This window comes from Mesocricetus auratus, unplaced genomic scaffold, assembly GCF_017639785.1.
Source record: "Mesocricetus auratus isolate SY011 unplaced genomic scaffold, BCM_Maur_2.0 Super-Scaffold_100031, whole genome shotgun sequence".
NCBI classification, from domain to species: domain Eukaryota; kingdom Metazoa; phylum Chordata; class Mammalia; order Rodentia; family Cricetidae; genus Mesocricetus; species Mesocricetus auratus.
In genome coordinates, this window is record NW_024429212.1 from 9,239,745 (window position 1) to 9,258,440 (window position 18,696).

General features: G+C 43.1%; 1 long non-coding RNA gene across 1 annotated transcript; it reads left to right on the forward strand.

Annotated features, from left to right (window-relative positions):
* Positions 1-1,058: 1,058 nt before the first annotated feature.
* LOC121135097 lies at positions 1,059-18,682 on the forward strand. The gene is made up of 4 exons (XR_005872282.1): positions 1,059-1,138; positions 13,244-13,376; positions 14,065-14,167; positions 18,516-18,682. It is a non-coding gene; the product is annotated as an uncharacterized LOC121135097 (long non-coding RNA).
* Positions 18,683-18,696: the final 14 nt, after the last annotated feature.

Genomic DNA, 18,696 nt, shown 5'->3' on the forward strand with positions numbered 1-18,696 from the left:
GTAAAAGTACCACATTCACTCTATCCACTCTTCAGTTGAGAGGCACCCAGGTTGCTTCCAGGATCTACCTATTACAAATAATGCTGCTGATCATTTGCATTCTTGATGACTGCTGTTCTATCAGGAGTGACAGGGAAATCGAAGTGTCACCCAGCCACCCTTCTTGACCCTGCATTGAGTGAGTGAGAAAGTTTGTGACCTTTTCTCTGCTTGAGTTCCTGTCACACCATATACCTAAGTCTGGGCCCTGAGTAAATTAAATATTACCATATACCAGTTCTTCTTAAGAAGTAACTGGAGAAACCCTGTCTCGTAAAAACCAAAAAAAAAAAAAAGTAGCTAGTACAATTTTATTTATTTATTTATTTATTTATTTATTTATTTATTTATTGTGGTTTTTCAAGGCAGGTTTCTCTGTGGCTTTGGAGGCTGTCCTGGAACTAGCTCTTGTAGACCAGGCTGGTCTCAAACTCATAGAGATTCACCAGCCTCTGCTAGTACAAGTGCTAGTACAATTGTTTTTCTTTTAAAGGATTAATGTAGAATACTAACCCCAACTTATATCAAAATACAAAACTGTGAAGTTGGTATCTCAGGGTTTGAGGGGCTACTATAACGAGGTAACTCTGTGTGGACTTAGCTGAGCCATGGAGTTAAGTAGGAAGGAAGGAGGAGAGAGAGAGAAAGGGAGGGAGAGAGGGGAGGAAGAAGATAAGGAAGCAAAGCAGGGGAGACAGGGAGGGAGGAAGGATATGAGGGAAAGGAAAGAGGAGGAATGGATGGAGAGAAGGGGAAGGGATGAAGGAAAAAGGAACCGGAGAAGGAGAGGGAAAGCAGGGGAAGAAAGGACAGAAGGATGGGGTAGGTAGAGACAGACAGGAAGGGAGGGAGAGAGGAAGAAGGGAGGGGAGAAAGCAAGAAGAGGAGGCAGGAGGAATTGATTAGAGGGAGGGAGGGAAAAGGAAAGGGAGAGGAAGCAGCGGGAAGGGGAAGGGGATGGAGAAGGACGAGGAGGAGAGAGGGAAGGACGGAAGAGATGGGGGACCGGAAGTGCGAAACAGGAAGTCCTCTCCGGAGCCACTCCAGTGCTAAGGTTTGGGCCTGCCTCTCAGCTTGTGCAGATGAGACTCTGGAACCGGTAAGGTTGGCTGCCTGGGATGCCCTGCAGTGTGTGCTGCCCTGTGCCCTGCTGGGTGCCCTGCTGTGGTGTGCCCTGGACACCACATGCAAAGCCCATGCGAAGCGCCCCTGCACTCTTCAGGAGACACAGCCAGGTACTGCCTGGTGCAGTGGTTTCCAGTGCAGTGGGCACACTCTCACCACAGCTCCACGGGCAGAATTTAATGCTCAGGAGAGTTGAAAAAGGGGAGCGGGGAGTGACTTGATTTCCTGTTTTAATTTCCATGAACATGTCTATATGACACGTTAATTCATTTGAGTAATGATTTTATTCTTCCTGCCTCTTCTCTACTCTCCCCCGCATGCAGCCATCGAAGGCCCCTTTGTCATCCTGTTGTCTCTAGCACAACCAAGCTTAAGGTGTGATTATAAAGCAGTGGAATCCAAAGACGAAAATAAGAATAAAGGTCCACTCACCACAGCATCAGACAAATGGTCGTGTATGTTAGGGGAAACATAAGTATCCTGATAAAAATTAAGAAGATATAGCAAACAGACACGCATGCCTGTGTTTCTAGACCAAAAGAGGGCAATTTCCCCCAATTTGATTTGTAATTTCAATTCAGTTAGTAGCAAAATTCCCCAGACCTTTAGTCCACGGAAACTAACAAACAAATCTAAACATCTATATGACGATGCCCAAAACACACAAGGACCCAAGAAATTTGGGGACAGACAAGGCAGGAGGACCTCCGCTTACAACCTCTTAATATAAGTCTCCTACTGTCTAGTCAGTATACACAGACATATGGACAAATGGGACAGAACTGTGAGTCCAGAAATAAATATTTACATTTATAGTCATTTTATTTCTGGCAAAGGTGCCAAAAATAATTGCTGGGGGAAGGAGTGTCTGCTCGCCAGATGGTGCTGGGACAACGGGATACCATATGCAAATCTGAGACCACACCTTGCACCACCCACGAAATTCACTCAAGGCACAGATTTCAGTGAGGTATCTAAAATGATAACCAGTGGAACAAAACACAGGAAGGTAATTTTCAGCTTTCACATTAGGTATCGATTTCACACACAGGATTGTCAAGGGACCATTCACTCAAGAAGAATGATCAACCCACCAACATCCAAAATTTATGTAACAAAAAAACCAGCATTCAGCAAATGAGAAGATGAGCATTCCATGGTGGAAAAAGCTTATATCACAGTAATTCAATAGTTACATAGAACACCTACTGCTCAACAGATCTATATAAAAAAAGTAAAAGATAAAGACAGACACACAGAAGGCTTTGTGCCCCTGGCTAAAACACCCAAGAAACAGTGTTCAGTATCATTAATCATGTGGAAAAGGAAATTAAACCCACAATGAGAAACCATTTACAAAGACGTTGTAACTAACAAGGCTGTCCCTAACAAACTTTGGTAAAGACACCACAGTGAGCAAGCCAATTCACGCAAGTGTTTCTGGGTATGTCAAATGGTGTGGCTTTTCCAGAAGAGAGCTGAGCAAGTTGCTCACAAAGGTAAACAAATAACAACAAAAACAACAAGGAAAACCCTTCCAGAAATTCTACTACTAGGAGTCTACTCAAAACAAGAAGCCAATCAACATCTCAGCACTCAGTGGGGATGACTCCAGAGCCCCCTTAGTCAACTGAATTGTTATTGACAGTTGATGGCTTGAGGGAGGGGGACTAAGTTTTTTTTAAGGGTAACAGTCCCTTGCAGGTTGATCCTACTCCAGTGGATGGCGCCATGCTCATGAGTGTAATAATATACTTATGGGCATAAAAAGCTAGGCTCAGTGGGTCAGTTAAAATAAAGTCTTTAAAAGACAAGATTTTGGGAGGAAGGGAGTGGTAAGGGATGGATCTGAGAAAAGTTAGGGAAGGAATGGGGGCTGAATATGATAAAAATATGTTGTATACGTGTACAAAAAATGTCAAATGATTAATAGAATTGTATTATGAAGGAAGAAATTATATTCACGTTAACATGTGAATATGAATATTCATAGCATACTTCTAGCAATATTGGATAAGTATGCTAACCCACTAGGAAATGGGTCTGAAAGTCTGTATATTACATGCTAGAAAGCAAGTCATTGCATGGAGAACGAAGAACTGACATACCCTTCCTTGTGGTTGAGTATGGTAAGTGTGGAAAGCCAGACATCAGCGGGGATGAAGCCCACACCTCTGTTTGTGTCCAATGTCCAAGAAAGGAAAACTTGAAGGGATGAAATAGAGCACGCGGCGGGGGGGGGGGGGGTCTGGTACAGTTTTGCTCGGAATGGACAATTGGGTTTCCAACCGGTGGGTTAAAGCATTGGAATTGTTTCCCATGCCGGCTTTCTCATATGCTAAGGGGCTCAAAATAACTGAATCACGCAGTTGAAATAGGTGACTTTCGTGACAGGTCAAACATTGCTTAAGAAAAGCAGACCACATTGGGCAGATTAATTAATTTATGTGTTAACTGCTTTCTTTCCTTCACTCAAACCGAGGCCAGTGGATCAAGCAGGAACCAGGCTGACCGCCAGGGTGGGTCTGCCTCTCAGTCTGCACAGGGCGATGGATCACAGCACATTAAGTTTCCAAAATTCTCACTTCTTGTGATTATAATACTTTAAAAATATTAATAGCTTGAGAAATGGAGAGATCACGTCTCTATTGGGCAACGCTGAGTTCAGGATGATGTCCGTGAAAAACTCGGATTAATATAAAGTCATTTCTGGTTTGCTATTTAACATATCAGTGCTAAATTATTGTCTGAGAATAGCGGTTATTATTTTTTAGGTAATGTAATGAGCTCATTTGGCAATCCTCAGTTATGACTTTAGAGTAGAAAGTCTGTATTCCCACAAAGAACATCACCTGTGGACAGACAGCAGACAAAACAAAAACCAAGGAGCCTGTCCTTTGCAAGGGACGCTGGGGAGGTGGGAGCCGAGCTCTGCTCAGCTCACAGAGCATGGAAGCAGCACACATTGGTGCTGAGTGGACAGACGGATCCGGTGTGAGCAAACAGCCTGTGACCCTGTGAAACCACAGAGGCCGTGCTGGCTGGGAGCACAGGTCCTGTGGGTCTGCCAGCCCAGACCCAGATGGGCCAGGCTCAGTTTAACACTCTCTGCTGCTGTCTTGACATGCTGAATAACGCCTTAGCAGGGAGCCAGTATTTTTCATTTTTGCAAATTAGAATTCAAAGAAAACAGATGTCAGGTCGGAAGTGGCACTTCCCAGATTCGTTCTGCCTCAGCTGATGCCCACTATTGAGATCTTCCCTCCTCTTGCCTGTTAAGTCAGAAAAGCAAAAGACAGGTGTCTTTTCCCACTGTGTCCAAGTGAGCCAAAGGATTTGTGCAAGCGTCTAACTCAGAGTCACTGTTTTGCTCAAGGTACTGAATTCTGTGCAGATACAAAAGATTTCCTGGTTCTTTGTTCATGTAAGTGCGTGTGTTTTCATTTGTGTACGGGTGCACGTGTGTACACGTGCATAGGCGTGCTCATATGCACCATGAGATTCTTTGTTTTCACTTGCCCGCATTAGCAGATGATCATTTTTATTTGTTTTTACGCAGTATATTTTGATCATATTCTTTTCCTTCTCCTAACTCCTTCAGATCATCTTCACTTCTCTACCGACCCAACTTCCTCCTCTTGTTCTTGCTCCCATAATAAAATAAAATAAAATGAAAATTAAAACAAACAACAATGAGCCAAAAATTGCCAAAGAAAAACAAAATAAAAAGCACATACAAAAGCCATGGAATCCATTGTTTTCCGGTCAACTATTCCTGGCATGGGGCCTGTGTTAGCATTCAGGCATCTGTACGGCTTTGTCCCTGGGGTTCTGATAGGATACATCCTCAGCTGCAGCCTGTGCACATTCACTATATTCCCTTTTTAAAGGGCCCCGCCCACCTCCCATTTCTCTCTCTCTGTCTCTCTCCTTCTCTGCCCATCTCTCTGTCTCCCCCTCTCCCTTTCTCTCTCTCTGCCTCTCTCTCTTTTGTTGCTCCTGTCTCCAGAGACCAGTCTCTCCCCATCCCTCTTTTCCCATTCTCTTTCCCCTAGCTTAAATAAATAAATAAACCCTTCACTTGAGGTCTATCTCCTGGCCTCTTTCTGTCTCACACCATAGTTTTAAATCGCAACAACCTGCCCTAGAGTGTTTGATATACCCAGCGTCATTCCACTGGAGAAAGTATGTCCCCTTTCTCAGTAGATGTCATCTGCAAATAGCCTCTTGGTTGGAGGCGGGACCTCATGTCCACGCCCACCTCTTTACAGTGGGGCTTTGTCAGGCTTGACCTTGTGCAAACCTTGTGTATGACGTTACTTTCTCTGTGATTTTATGTGTGCATCAGCCTTGCTGTGGCAGATGATCTCATACACACGGTCTCATCTATGCCTTTGCAAACACACGAACACTCATATTGTGTTTCTCAGTGGTGGCATTAGTTGATTATCTGACATCGTCTTCCTCCACCATCAGCTTGCTTCGTTGAGTCCTTTGTGAACACTGAGGCTATTGATTTAGTTGTCGCAGACCACCACACTCTTATTAAGTAAGACAACGTAGCACAGGCTTCACTGCCGCGCACACGCACAGCTTCATCTTGCCAGACTGGGAAGCCCACAGAAGTGCCAAGCACCTGTCAGCCTCCGGGGGAGAAGGGAAGAGCAGCTGTCCGCAGGCTCACTGCTGGAGGCAGCTTCACTCCCACCCGACACTTGTGGACAGAGAAGCAGAAGGAAGAGCACCAGACGAGGCAATAGCGTCTGTTTTGAGATGAAATCTGCAAGTGCCGCTGTGTTAAATCCACGCTGGAAAGGGGCTGCTGCCTGCTAAAGGGGCTGAGCCATTCTGCAGTCACGTGACGACTATCAAATGCACCATACGTGGATAACGTGTGTGTGTGTGTGTGTGTGTGTGTGTGTGTGTGTGTGTGTATGTGAGTGTGTGATTTTTGTCATTGGAGAAGCTTAGAACATAGAACTGGGACTGAAACTGTAGGCGTGTCACAAGGTAGCTGAAACAGAGACCACCTGATGAACACTGAGGCTGTGCCTTGTCTGCAGCCAGTGACCCCTGCTTTTCTCAGCCCTTGTCACTCTATTCCTGACTTTGCTAAGTGCACGTATTTTAGATGCTAGCATCACATACAAACTTTCTACTCTTGATCATGCCCATCTTTTAAAGCCCGTGTTCCATTTGGTTAGTGAGATACACAGGATCAACAAAGAGGTCCAGGAGAATACCACTTTGTAAAGAACTGTTTAACTTCTATTTCCCTATATGTAATATTTCTAAAACTCTTTATTTGCATCAATAAGCATTCCTTAAATTCCCAATAGCAGTTTTAAATTTTTCATGTAAAGTCATAACCTGATGATAAGGTTTAGTAGATAAAATTGCCAGATTTTGCTGTTTTATTGATTTAAAACCACAGTTGGTGTTGTGGTTTGAATGAGAACAGGTCCTCATAAGCTCCTATGTCTGAACACTTGGTCCCCACTATTTGGTGGAACTGTTTGGGAAGGATTGGGAGGAGTGGCCTTGTTGGAGGAAGTATTGTGACTAGGAATGGGCTTTGCTGTTTCAAAAGTCTCTTGTCATTTCCAACCCCCACCCCATCCCACCCTGTGCTTATGAATTCAAGAAATAAGCTTGCCTGCCCACTGCTGTACTTTGCACCGTGATGGTCCTGAACTCAAACCCTCTGGAATCTTGAACCCACAACACATGTCTTCTTTCATAATTGGCTTTGGTCATGGTATATCTTAACAGAGAGAGAGAGAGAAGTAACTAAGACAACCAGGCTTTCCTAACATTTGACAATTAGCATGAATGTTTAAATGAGAACAGTTCAGTGTGCGTTTTTAATTTGTTTTGAATAAATTTCACTTAAAACTAAATGCCAGTGTGCTAGTATTATCAACAACAGCACACAACATCTGGGCAGTGTTCAAGAATCATGTAATAACAATCCTGAGTTGTAAATAAGGTATTAATAAAGTAAAAAAAAACATTGTTTTGAATAGTTTAAAATACATTGGTGTATTTCAGCCATATGGTTACTATCTTTGCCTTCATTAACAAAACAATTATCTCCATTTATATTTTATATTTTGTATACAGTAACTTAAGACTATTTTGTGTGACAAAATTCTAGTAAAGTATCACTTTTCTCCCATTTCTGCAAGCATCCTGAGCATAAGAAATGCTAAAATTCAAAGAGCCATCATCAGCAAAATTGCTGCCTCTCATTAGCTTGAATGATTCTGTGATTAATGGTCCGGCTGGCAATCACCAGATATGAAATGGGAAGCAGTCGAGGGCTGATAATAATGTGCAATCCATTCTATCACCAAGACAAAAGGGACACAGCATGCTCAATACATCCGACGTGCTGTTGCACCTATGACTTCTGCTGGATTAATGTGAGAAAAAGGTATGACTTCAATTTAAAGCTTGGAGCAGGCAGCTCTAATAACGGAAGTAACCGTGGCAGCTGGCACGTTCTTTTTCCTGGATGTATCTTTTGTTTGAGCATATTCATTTCCAAGGAAACAGAATGAATCGTCCAAACCAACCCCTAGTTCTGCTTGGATGAGGAGCAGGGACCATGCATTGGATGCCCAATGCTTCAATCCAGTGGGTAAGGTTTGCATAGATGGTGTTTTTGTTGCTAGGGTATGATTACGCGTGAGAGCCCTTGATGCTTTAAATTGAAAGGACCGGATTGATCCTGCTCATCAGATTGGTAATGGTCAAGGCAACACTGGCTGGTCACTTGGGAGGGTGGTTGTTTGGTTCCTCTAAGATGATGCCTAGGAGTTTTGTTGCTGTTGTTTTATTCTCTTCTATCGTGTTTCCAAATGTAAATATGCTGTCATCCAAAATCTTACTTTATGCCTTGTGTCTTGTGAGTCTGCCATCTGAACCACAGATGTCGAGTTTAAAGGAAATCACTCATCTAATCACATCAGCCCCAGATAATCCTAGCAAACACATGCACAGCCCTGTTCTGAAGCCTGGCTGGCACAGTCCAAGCTCATCCCCCACCCCCAACACAACTTCAAGCCAGAGGAAGTGTAAACACTTGGTAGTATCCAGAAGAATAAATAAGGGAAGAGCAAATTCAAGTGTACACTTGACTGTACGATATAAGCAAGTCAAGTGCCATGTCTCCATTGACACTTGTCTGCAATAGTGTTCTTTCTGAAAGTGCAAACAGATTACAAGAGACTGTCATGAAAGTATCTGTATAAATTTCTGTTTGTTCTTATCTTTGCTGCTTGTTTATTTGAATACCAAGAATTAACACTGATAAGAAGAAATGAGTTGCCAAAAATGGTAAATTCTGAAAATACTGTATCTATTTCAAGATAAGCATATTTAATGTACACATACATAATTGAGTAATTTCAAGAAAGAAAGCTCAGACATAATCGGCGAAGCTTTGATTCCATTCAAAAAATCACAATTTGCTAAAATAATACTTGTCCTTCACAAGGATACATTGTCGTAAATATGTATTTAAGTATTTGTTAACTTAAAATTAATTACTTTTATTTGTTTTCAAAATGTATTAATATGTTTCTCTGCTGAATTATCTTAATATGTCATCATCAGTATATGGGCCAAGTATATATAGTAAAATAGTACTTTGATACACTTGCTACATCTTAAGCAAGTCCTAGGCCACCCAATGTTGAGAGGTTATGATAAGTGGTTAAAAGGTACTGACTAGGTCACGAAATCTGGGTTGCAAACTTTTCTCCACTAAGACCAGTCTTAAAATGACTGTTGCTAAAATGATTACATGAAAGCATGGGACATAAGGTCTGTTAAATTATTCCGATGGAGTGTTACTAAAAACCCCTGATAGGAGGGACAGGGAGCTGGGATTGACATGTGAAACAAGATTGTTTCTAACCTAAATAAAAAAATAATTATTATTGTTTAAAAATAAATAAAACCCCCGAGAGCATTTGGAGTTTATGGTTCTGTTCACTCATCTTTCTGGTGATGTAGCGTGATCCCCTTCGTTAGCTTGTTGTCTGGCTAGGACTTCTACTGTATCATGCAATTGAAACTTTGCTAGTAAGTCTGTAAGATGCAAGGGCACAGACTATAACAGCACACACGCTGAAGAAAAAGCTTGTGAATTTGAGAGGGGTGGGGGTCATGAGAAGAGTCTGGGGTGGGAGAAGAACGGGAAAATGGTGTAAATACAGCGCTCTTACCTGAAATTCTCAAAAAGGATTATGAAGAAAGATAATGAGGTTTTATTCATGTCTGACCTTGTAAAGGACAGCCACACAATGCTCTACTCAGTTGGAGGAGCTCACTGGAGCTCAAGCGTGTGAGCCTTCACCATTGCCCTAGGATCAAGAAAAAAAACCTACTTATCTAGTAGTCCAACAACAACAACAACAACAGCAAAGTTTGTAGACTAACCATGTTTCAGATAATTGGGCCATTTAAAAAGCAGCATCATACATCCTTATGATTTAAAGATGTAGAAGCAAAAAGTATGTCCATAAAGTATGTGTGCTTATCCTAGAAGATGGGGAGCCTGCAGGCTCTTCAGAGGTGTGGCCAGTGCAGGACCCAAGAGGCGCCACTAAAGACAGAGAGCATCCCTAATGGAATTGTGCCCAGGGCAAGTAGCTCTCCTAACCAGCTGCTGGGTTTGCCAGACACTTTCTTCTCTTTTGGAAAATAAGGCTAACAGGGTAATGAGACAGCACAGTGGGTAGAGGAACTCACCTCCAGACCCAGATCCCCAAGTTCAAGACCTCCAGACCAGGACACCCGAGTGAGTTCAGTCCTCGGCCCCCGTGGTAGAAGGAGAGAACTGACTCCGGCAAGTTGTCCTGTGACCTCCCCATGTGCATAGCTGCACACATGGGCGAACATGCACACACATACACATTAACTAGTGCATCTCTCAACCCTCATCTGAGAAGCTTTGTTTTGCAGCAGACATCTGGTCACAGTGTAGATGGCAAGAGGCTGGGGAGGGCTGCGTTCTAAGTGGGACACCTGTATCACACACACACACACACCCTGCCAAGGCCCGGGGATCATTGCTGAAGACGGGGCAGAAAGATGGGAAGAGCCAAAGGTGGTGAGAGACTACAAAGAAACAGTTCCTGGAGAGAGCTGGGCAGTTGCACATACGAACTCATAGTGATTAGGAATATATATATATATGGAAGGCTCAAGCCAGACAAAAATCCCAGCATGGGAGTGGGGAGATATGCAAGAAATCCCACCCCAACCATGGTACGAGTGACAATTGATAGCTGCGGGGACAGGAGAATTTGTTTCCTCTAAGAGTGCAGTGCTTGGTCGGTCGACCACCTTCCAGTTGGGTGAGTATGGTAGGGGTATTGATATGGGGGAGCTGGGGAAGAAAGGGTGAATACGATCGTAACACAGTGTGCGAAATTTTCAAAGAGTTCATCAGTGTATTTTCAATGTATACACAGAGAATGATGATCAGATGCCAAAACGCTTTTCAGGAGTACAAAATAAAATGATGAGATGAAGTGCATGTTCTGGAATAAATAAAGATAAGTAAGAGCATTAGTGCACGAGAGTGTTTGTTCCTTTACTATTGCCAGCTGCTTTTGCATCAGCAAATGGGGTTCTGCATCTGAAGTCCTGCAAAGGAAAGCCTTTGTGTGCAAACGAAAGCCTTTGCACACAGGGACAATGGTGCTTTGGGAAGCTCCTTGCTGGTCCAGTCCATGGAGTCTGGGACCCTGGGCTGCACTGTGTCAGTTGCCTTCTGCTTCTTTGTGCATCAGAAATCCCAGGTACTAAACACTAAATGCTAGGTTAAAACAAAACAACAGCTGGGGGTAGCATTATTATAATTACGTTATTTTAAACTAAATATAGACCAAGCATCATATACACTATCCATCTTTCACGTGAAGGAGTGACCTTGCTAAGGCACTGCCAGCACATGCTAAGCTTGCATCCAGCTGTGTCCAGCTGTGCCCAGCTGATGATGTCTACATTGGTGCTGACAGCATCCGGTTTTGAGGACTGGGAGGGTGAGAACAAAGATCTGGCATCTGTAGCAGCTGCATCATGGACATCAGGCCCATGTGGTGGTTGCCTAGTGATGTAACTCAGGCCCAGGCTGAGTCGGGTGGGGGGGGGGAATAAAAGAACAGAACCCACACCTGGCAGCTCATGGAGTTCGTGAAAGGTACAATCAGGATTCTATAGATGGGATCTGTCTGTGCCATGGCTAGACATCTTATTGTCTTTCTCTAATTTCTATAGCAGTCAAGTTATATAACCCACTGGGTCTCTAAAGAGCTGTTTGTAATATACTGTATAAATTCCAAGCGTGTGCACACCTCCGACGTCTTAATTAAAAGGGCCTGCTGGTATAAGTAAACACATATGCTGCTGCCTGCCCACCCTTTAGGGGGTCAACAGTGGGGAAATCCTGCTGGCTTCTGTTAATTGTTGCCCAAATTTTTAATAGGAACTGTCGAATGATCTTGTTTGGCCTTGACCATCTGGCCTTCTGAGCTCACTTGGCAGTGAGACACAGAAATTGGTCGTGTGGTGAGGCTGACTTTTCGGAGGCTACCTTGCCACGTGCATGTGTGTGCAAGGGTGACCCACAACTCACCGGACAAGCTGCATGCTTATGTACATGGTCTTTCAGATTAAGTCAGATGTCACCAGATTGCAAAGAAACTACAAAAATGAGAGTTTTCACATGTATCAGATTAGAGGCCATTACTAATGTATTTTGTACTTGGTCAAAGACAATGAAAAGCACTCTGATGTTTTTGTAGTTTTGATAAGACAGTGTTGTGTGGTTGTATGTTACATGCACATACAAGTATATATGCATATGCAACAAAAATTGGTGATAAAAAGAGGCCATGACTATGAAAGGGGGCAAGGAGAGATACATGAGAGGCTTCAGAGGGAGGAGAGGGAAGGGAAAATTTTAGAAATGAGCTAGCTAATTTCCATATATTTGTGGGGTTCTCCCCTTCAGATTTCTTGGTGTTCCCGATTTCAAATTCTTTTCACTGTGCTTTATTTTGTGACTTCAGAATTTCTGTAGCTTGTATATTGGACTAAAATATGATTGGTCTTGGAGAATGTTCCACATATGCCAGAGAAATGTGTGTGCTTGGTTGGGTAATTAATTCTGTACAATTCTTTGAAATACAGTTGGTTTATAGCATGTTCAAGCATCATGGGTTTTTTTGTTGTTGTTGTTAATTGATATCTAGGTCTTATCTATTACTGAAATCAGGGTGTTGAAGCATTTACTTCAACTGTTATTGCTGAACTGCTTCTATTGGTAAGTCTCCCAGTGTCTTCTTGTGTGTTTGAGGGTGTGTTGTTGGGTGCACACATGTTTGCAGTGGTGACATAGTCCAAAAACATCATTATGCAAAGCCTCCCTTTGCGTCTTTCTAACTTCCTGACTTTTACCTCACGCCAGTGTTGCTGCTATGTTTATGTTAATGTTATTTAGCCATGTTAGCACAGGCCCTCACAAGCATCTTGTGTGAGTGTCACATTAAGACACCCATAAAAGAAAAAAAAATATTTTCTAACTCAGACATTTTGCTTCAACAGTGAAGATAAAGACCAGAGCTTTGGGACTCCTGTGTTGCTCCACCACAGAACTCTCTAGAGTCTGTACCTGCCTATTTACTTCCTGTGATATAAAGCTGTGTGCAGAGGAAGGGGCACGTCTGTTTGCACTTTTAGCATTTGGTATCTCGCTATCTCCAGGGTGAATGGAAGTAGGCAGCCTGCCCTCACACCACCTCCAATGTTGCTTGCAATGGAAATCTCTCCCTGGTGACTCACTTATTTGGTATGCTGCAAGCCAGAATATCATTGAGACTAGCACTTCAAATGTGAGGCTCTGGGTCAAATCTGCATCTCAATGTGATGCTTAAGGATCCTTGCAGGAGGGTTAGTTACACAACCTTCTCTCAGAGGCCCCCACCAATCTACACCCCCGCCCCCCTGCTCTCCTTGTGCTTGTGGATACAGAATTTGTTCTGACTCAACTGTCTGTTTCTAGCTTGCAGGGATGACATCACTTGGGAACTTAGAGTGGGTTAGAAAGGATTGATCCAGTGTGAGAAATTCTTCCAGGATGCAAATGAAGAAGAAAAAAAAAAAGAACCCGGTGGACATGGACACAGCCCAGAGTGGTGAGGATGAGTGACTGATTTCCAATTCGCCCACAAGTCACCCATTTAAGGGCACACAGACACATAGTCACACTCACAGCCTCACATCTCGGCCTCCACGCTTATTTCCTTGGAAAAATTTTGCCCCTCGTTTATTCATATTTTCCTTCTCAGTGACGTATCCCAGCCAGTGGTCACATATCCAAACCTCCAGGTGCTATCTGTGTCCCGGGGGTTTGTGAGTCAAGATAACACAGGTGAAGCTCCTGGCATTTTCTCTCCTGTTCTACACCTGATAACGCGTGAATGTGGCTGATGGGACATGCCTGTCAGATGCCATGGCGATTATTCTAAAATGAAAATAGGTTTTGAAACACAAAGGGGATCTCTTTAACTTCAAGTACGTAAGATTGTTTACGTTTGTTCATTTTAGCTTAAATGCAACCCGAAGCAGCCTAGAGTCATGACTTTTGCAACACTGGCAGTATTCCTAATATGTCTATTTTAGTCTCTAAATAATTGATGTGTCTCAGTTTACAAGTGATACCACACAGCCTCACCGCTTGGGTTTTCATACACTTTAATCTACTGTATTAAATTATAAATACCATGGCATGGACTTATCAAGCCTTGAGTAAAACTTTCCTTGGGAAAAACAATGTTGTCTATATCACCCCCCACCTTAGAGTCATTTCTTTGTGTTACACAGCACTCAACCCAGCACAAGCGTGGAATGGCCTCTAGAAATACACCTGCGACCTCCCCTTCCTCCTTGGTTTCTTATTTGTGAAAGAATGTTGAATCTTGCCAAGGTATGTGCAGCCAATATTTCCACTGACTCTTACCCAGCCAGAGCCTTCCTTCTGGAAGCACAGTTCTCAGGGACTTCGTAAATCATGTCCTGGTGTGGAAAGCTATCTGCTGTTTTGAAAGCTGAAAATAACTTTATTTAATCCAACGATAAGCGTGAAGCTAGTTTTGACATTGCTTAACTTCAGCAATTAAAAATAGTCATTTCCTTTTTCATTTCAATCACCTGTGAAAAAGCAGGGTCTGTGCTAATAAAATTTGCTCCCTGTAGAAAGTTTTCTTTCACTAAACTCTTCTCTACGTTTGGCTTAAATGTTTCAGCACCCCTGTCTTGTGTAATTATTTCCTTAAACATTTTGGAGAATTAGAATCACAACCACATTTTAAAAATCTTTTATGTGTAGGAGGGTTGTTGTGCCCACGAAGATGTCTATGCACCAACTGTGTGCAGTACCTGTGGAGGCCAGAAGAGGGATCTGGGTTCACTGGAACGAGAGTTACAGACAGTAGTTGTGAGTTGCCATGTGGGTGGTGGAAATTGAATCTCGTCCTCTGGAAGAGCAGCCAGTGCTCCTAACCGCTGTGCCATCTCTCTGGTCTCCAAATACAGTTTTAGTTTTCAAATAAAACTTCAGTTTCATTTTATCCTCCTGCCTCATGCCGGGTGAGTGCTATGGTCTTCAAATGCCATTGGTATCACTTGGTATGAAGGGTTTCACTCAAAGTTCAGTTGCTTTTAGGCTTCAGGATGGGGGCTGGGGATGCTTCAGACACATCCACATAGGAACATTGTGCCATGCCATGCCTTGCCTTACTCTCTGCTAGAATCAATGTTCCTCGGCTCTGGTCTTCTTGCCTTTGAGGTGTTGATGATGATTCAGAACACGTGTTCAAGGGATCGTCAGCTAATTTCCCCATGGGTCAGTTTTCTGCATGCTGAGCATTGCTACCATCATATAGCAACAGCCTTCCTACAGCAAAGCTTCGGAAAGAGCCAACCAGGAACTTTTACCTTTCAGCTGCAGCCCTGGTCCTGGCTCTCCTTCACTGTCTTCCATCCCCCAGCACAGCATAAGCCCATCGGTATCTGTGGCCCCACACATACTTCACAAGCCTTTTGTCCTTTGGCAAGGGCCGGGCATTCCCACCGAGCCACCATTTTTGAGGAAGTGAGCTCACTGCCTGAGGAGCTCTAAAGTAGATTTTGTTTCTTTTCACACCCGTCTTTTGGGTGACTGGTGGATGACGAGGGGAAGTTAGGTTAGAGAGGTCCATAGTAGTCTTTTTACCTTCATACAGCAATAGTAATAAGATGCCTAGTTGTCATTTATTCAGGGTTCTAGACACTCAGCTGTCTGAAGAAAAAGATGATTCCATCACAAGTAACAAAGGAACACACCAGAGAAAACCCAGACACAGACAAATGCTTCAGGAACACGGAGGGACTTTGTGTCATTCTACTGCACATAGGAAATGACTTGGCCAGAAATCAAGGATGTGTTTAGTAAAGCAAAAAAAATATTAGTAACTAATAGTTAACTCTAAGGGCAGATTTATCAATCTAATTCTAGAGGCTGGTAGGGATGGCTCAGTGGATAAGAACACTTGCTGCTCAATACTGAGGACCTGGGTTCAGATGGTCATCACCCACGTAAAAATAACCACTGTACTCTCAGTGTGCACGCGTGCACATACACACACACACACCATGTGCATGAACCACACCACACATAAAAATAAAACAAACAGCATCATAAATACATTTTTAATAACTAGAAAGATGATCTTCTGAAAGTTCAAATAAATGCTTAAAACTTTAGCTTTTAAGAAAAATGGATTAGCAAATAGGATCCACTCCCTACTTCTTTGAAAGCTCACACACATATGTACAATAAAATATGATTATGTTTACCTCGCATTACCCTCTTCCATCTCCATCCATGTCCCTGCCAATATTCTCCTTCCCAAATTTATGTCTGTTCTTTCTTAAATAACCCTTTAAATCCAGTTAGTGCATGGGTGTCCGGTCATTCATTGGAGCATGGGAAACCTACCAGTGACCACACTAGTTTACACTCTGCCCAACAAGTCTAAGAAATCCGCTTGAGCCTCATCTGGTCCAGAATCTGATATAATTTCAAATCCTGGTGCCGAACACTCTGACTGGGGCGAAACAAGAACGCCACTTAGCACCCTTAGCCACCAGCAAATTAATTTTTAGCCATTCTGGTCAACATTCTCTATAAACAGTGTGATGTGTAATTAAGAGTGAACGTTAGAACCAAAAGAGGAAGACCAGAAGTGAAGAACAGACCAGAAGTGAAGTTCCCAGCTGCTTGAGCTGTGTTTCAAGGTTGACACACACTTTCACTGAAAAGTCTGATAGCAAATTAATTGTCCGTGTCCTATTAGCAAAAGAAAACCAGTGACAAGGAGACCAGTCACTGACAGGGACCTGGCTTCTAGATTTCTCACACGGATGCTCACACTGCTCAGGGAATCTTCACTGAGCATACCTAGCTAGGTCATTAGGGAGAGCACTGAGATAGTTATGACTGGATGGCACGACTTCTTCTTGAATTCTCTGCAGAAATCCATCCACTACACACGTCCTCACCCCCTCCATATATATGAAGAGAGGGACAGGGACAGGGACAGGGAGAGAGACAACAAGAAAAAACACTAAATGGCAAAATTACTTTTATTGGTGAGAGTAACAAAAATGACTATTTTCTTCATACTTTCCAAAAAAAATTTATACAATGAGTAGTTATCACATTTGTTATTGAAAAAATATAGCATTTTTAACGGGAAGAATACCAGCTAACCTATAATCATCCTCTCTGATGTCTACGAGCTGTCAGAGATTGCTTGCCAACTGTTTCTAAAGTTAATCTTCTTTTACTAAGGCTAATGCTCAGAATGAATAATATTGATAATGCGGATATAAATGCGTGATAAATTAAAGCCAAGGGACCACAGTAATGTAGAGGCCGTCACCTTGTAGGGAGAAGTCTTTATAAATAAATAATCTCATCCCTGGACAGTCACACTCAGTGTCATCATTTCTTCAATCTACTTTTATTGCCAAAGTATTTCTGGCATCCATCTTGACTTACAAAAGTTAAATGGTCTAATCCATAGGGAGGAAACGATAAAATATCTGCATAGCATACAGCTGTATTTGTAAATTTGGCCAGTACACTGATTTTTCAGATCCCCGAAACAATCAGAAGAAAAATGCACCAACACATACAAACAGCACAGACAATGTGTTAAAAATAATTTTAAGAAACAACCCAAACAGAAAGTATAATAACATAAAACACAAATGCAAATCCAAGAACAGCCTTTTTTTTATCATATTCACACGTTAATTATTTTAAGACATAGATTGAAAGAAAACCATGCCCAGATGCAGTCACAGAGCAAAGCACAGCTGCTTAAGCAAGTCATGATGCAAAGTGACTCTGAGAGGTCGGGCGGGGGAAGCTTGCCAAGTCCAGAAGTTCAGTCATTCAGCGCAGAAAGACAGACGCCCGAGGGGCAGCAAATGCTTCGGCCCGACCTACCAGGACGATCTGGATTTCTTAACTTGCTAAGCCCCACAGTAAGTCCCCAGCGCCCCAGCTGGTGGCGCTGTTTGGAGTGGTTTAGAAAGAGTCACTTTGTTGGAGGAAGCTCATCCCTGTGTGCAGTCTTTGGGAGTTCAAAGCTTTACACCCTCTCCAGTTGGCGTTCAGTTTTGTGCTTATGGTGAAAGATGTGACCTCTTGGCTTCTGCTTCTGTCCCAGTGTGGGCTGTTTAGTGAGTGCCCTGCCTTCCCCGCCGTGATGGACACTTAGCCCAAATAAACCCTCTCTCTTCCTTGTGTAGCCTGGGGTCACGGTGAGGCTTGCCCGCCTTCCTGAGTAGTTTTTTCTCTCTCCTTTTCTGTTGCCTTCTTTCTGGTGCTGCACAGAACCTGAGTGTTTGTTTTCCTGGCATGGCTGGTTTCCCACCCTTTCCCCTAAAGCTCCTCTCTCCTGAAGCTGCTTGCCTACCACGCGGCTGAGTTTTGTGTCAACACAGCTTCCCCGTTGACTCTCCTGCTCTGGGCCATTGCTGAGATTTCCAGTTTGCTTTCCTTTGTGTTTTTCTTTTAAAATCTAATAAAACTGTCCTCACGCTTAAAAAAAAAAATAAGAACAAGAAAAAAGGGAGAACGGGAGGGACTGCATTCCTACATCTAATTCTATTACAACATTTTTTAAAAATGTGTGATGTTAACTTTTATTTTTTCTACACTTCATGGCTTTCTAAAATATTAGTTTCGTTGTTTGAAAGTAAATGTTGGTGTGTGTACACAGGTGGGCACGTGCGCGCGAGTGCGAGCCTTCCCAGAAGCGAGAGGCTACAGATCTCCCTGGAGCTGACGTCCCGGTCAATTGTGATCCTCCTGACTGAGCACGGAGATCGAGTCCAGGTCCTCTGCAAGAGCACTCCATGCTCCTAATCTGCGGTGCACCTCCCCAGCCTTATTTTTTGTCG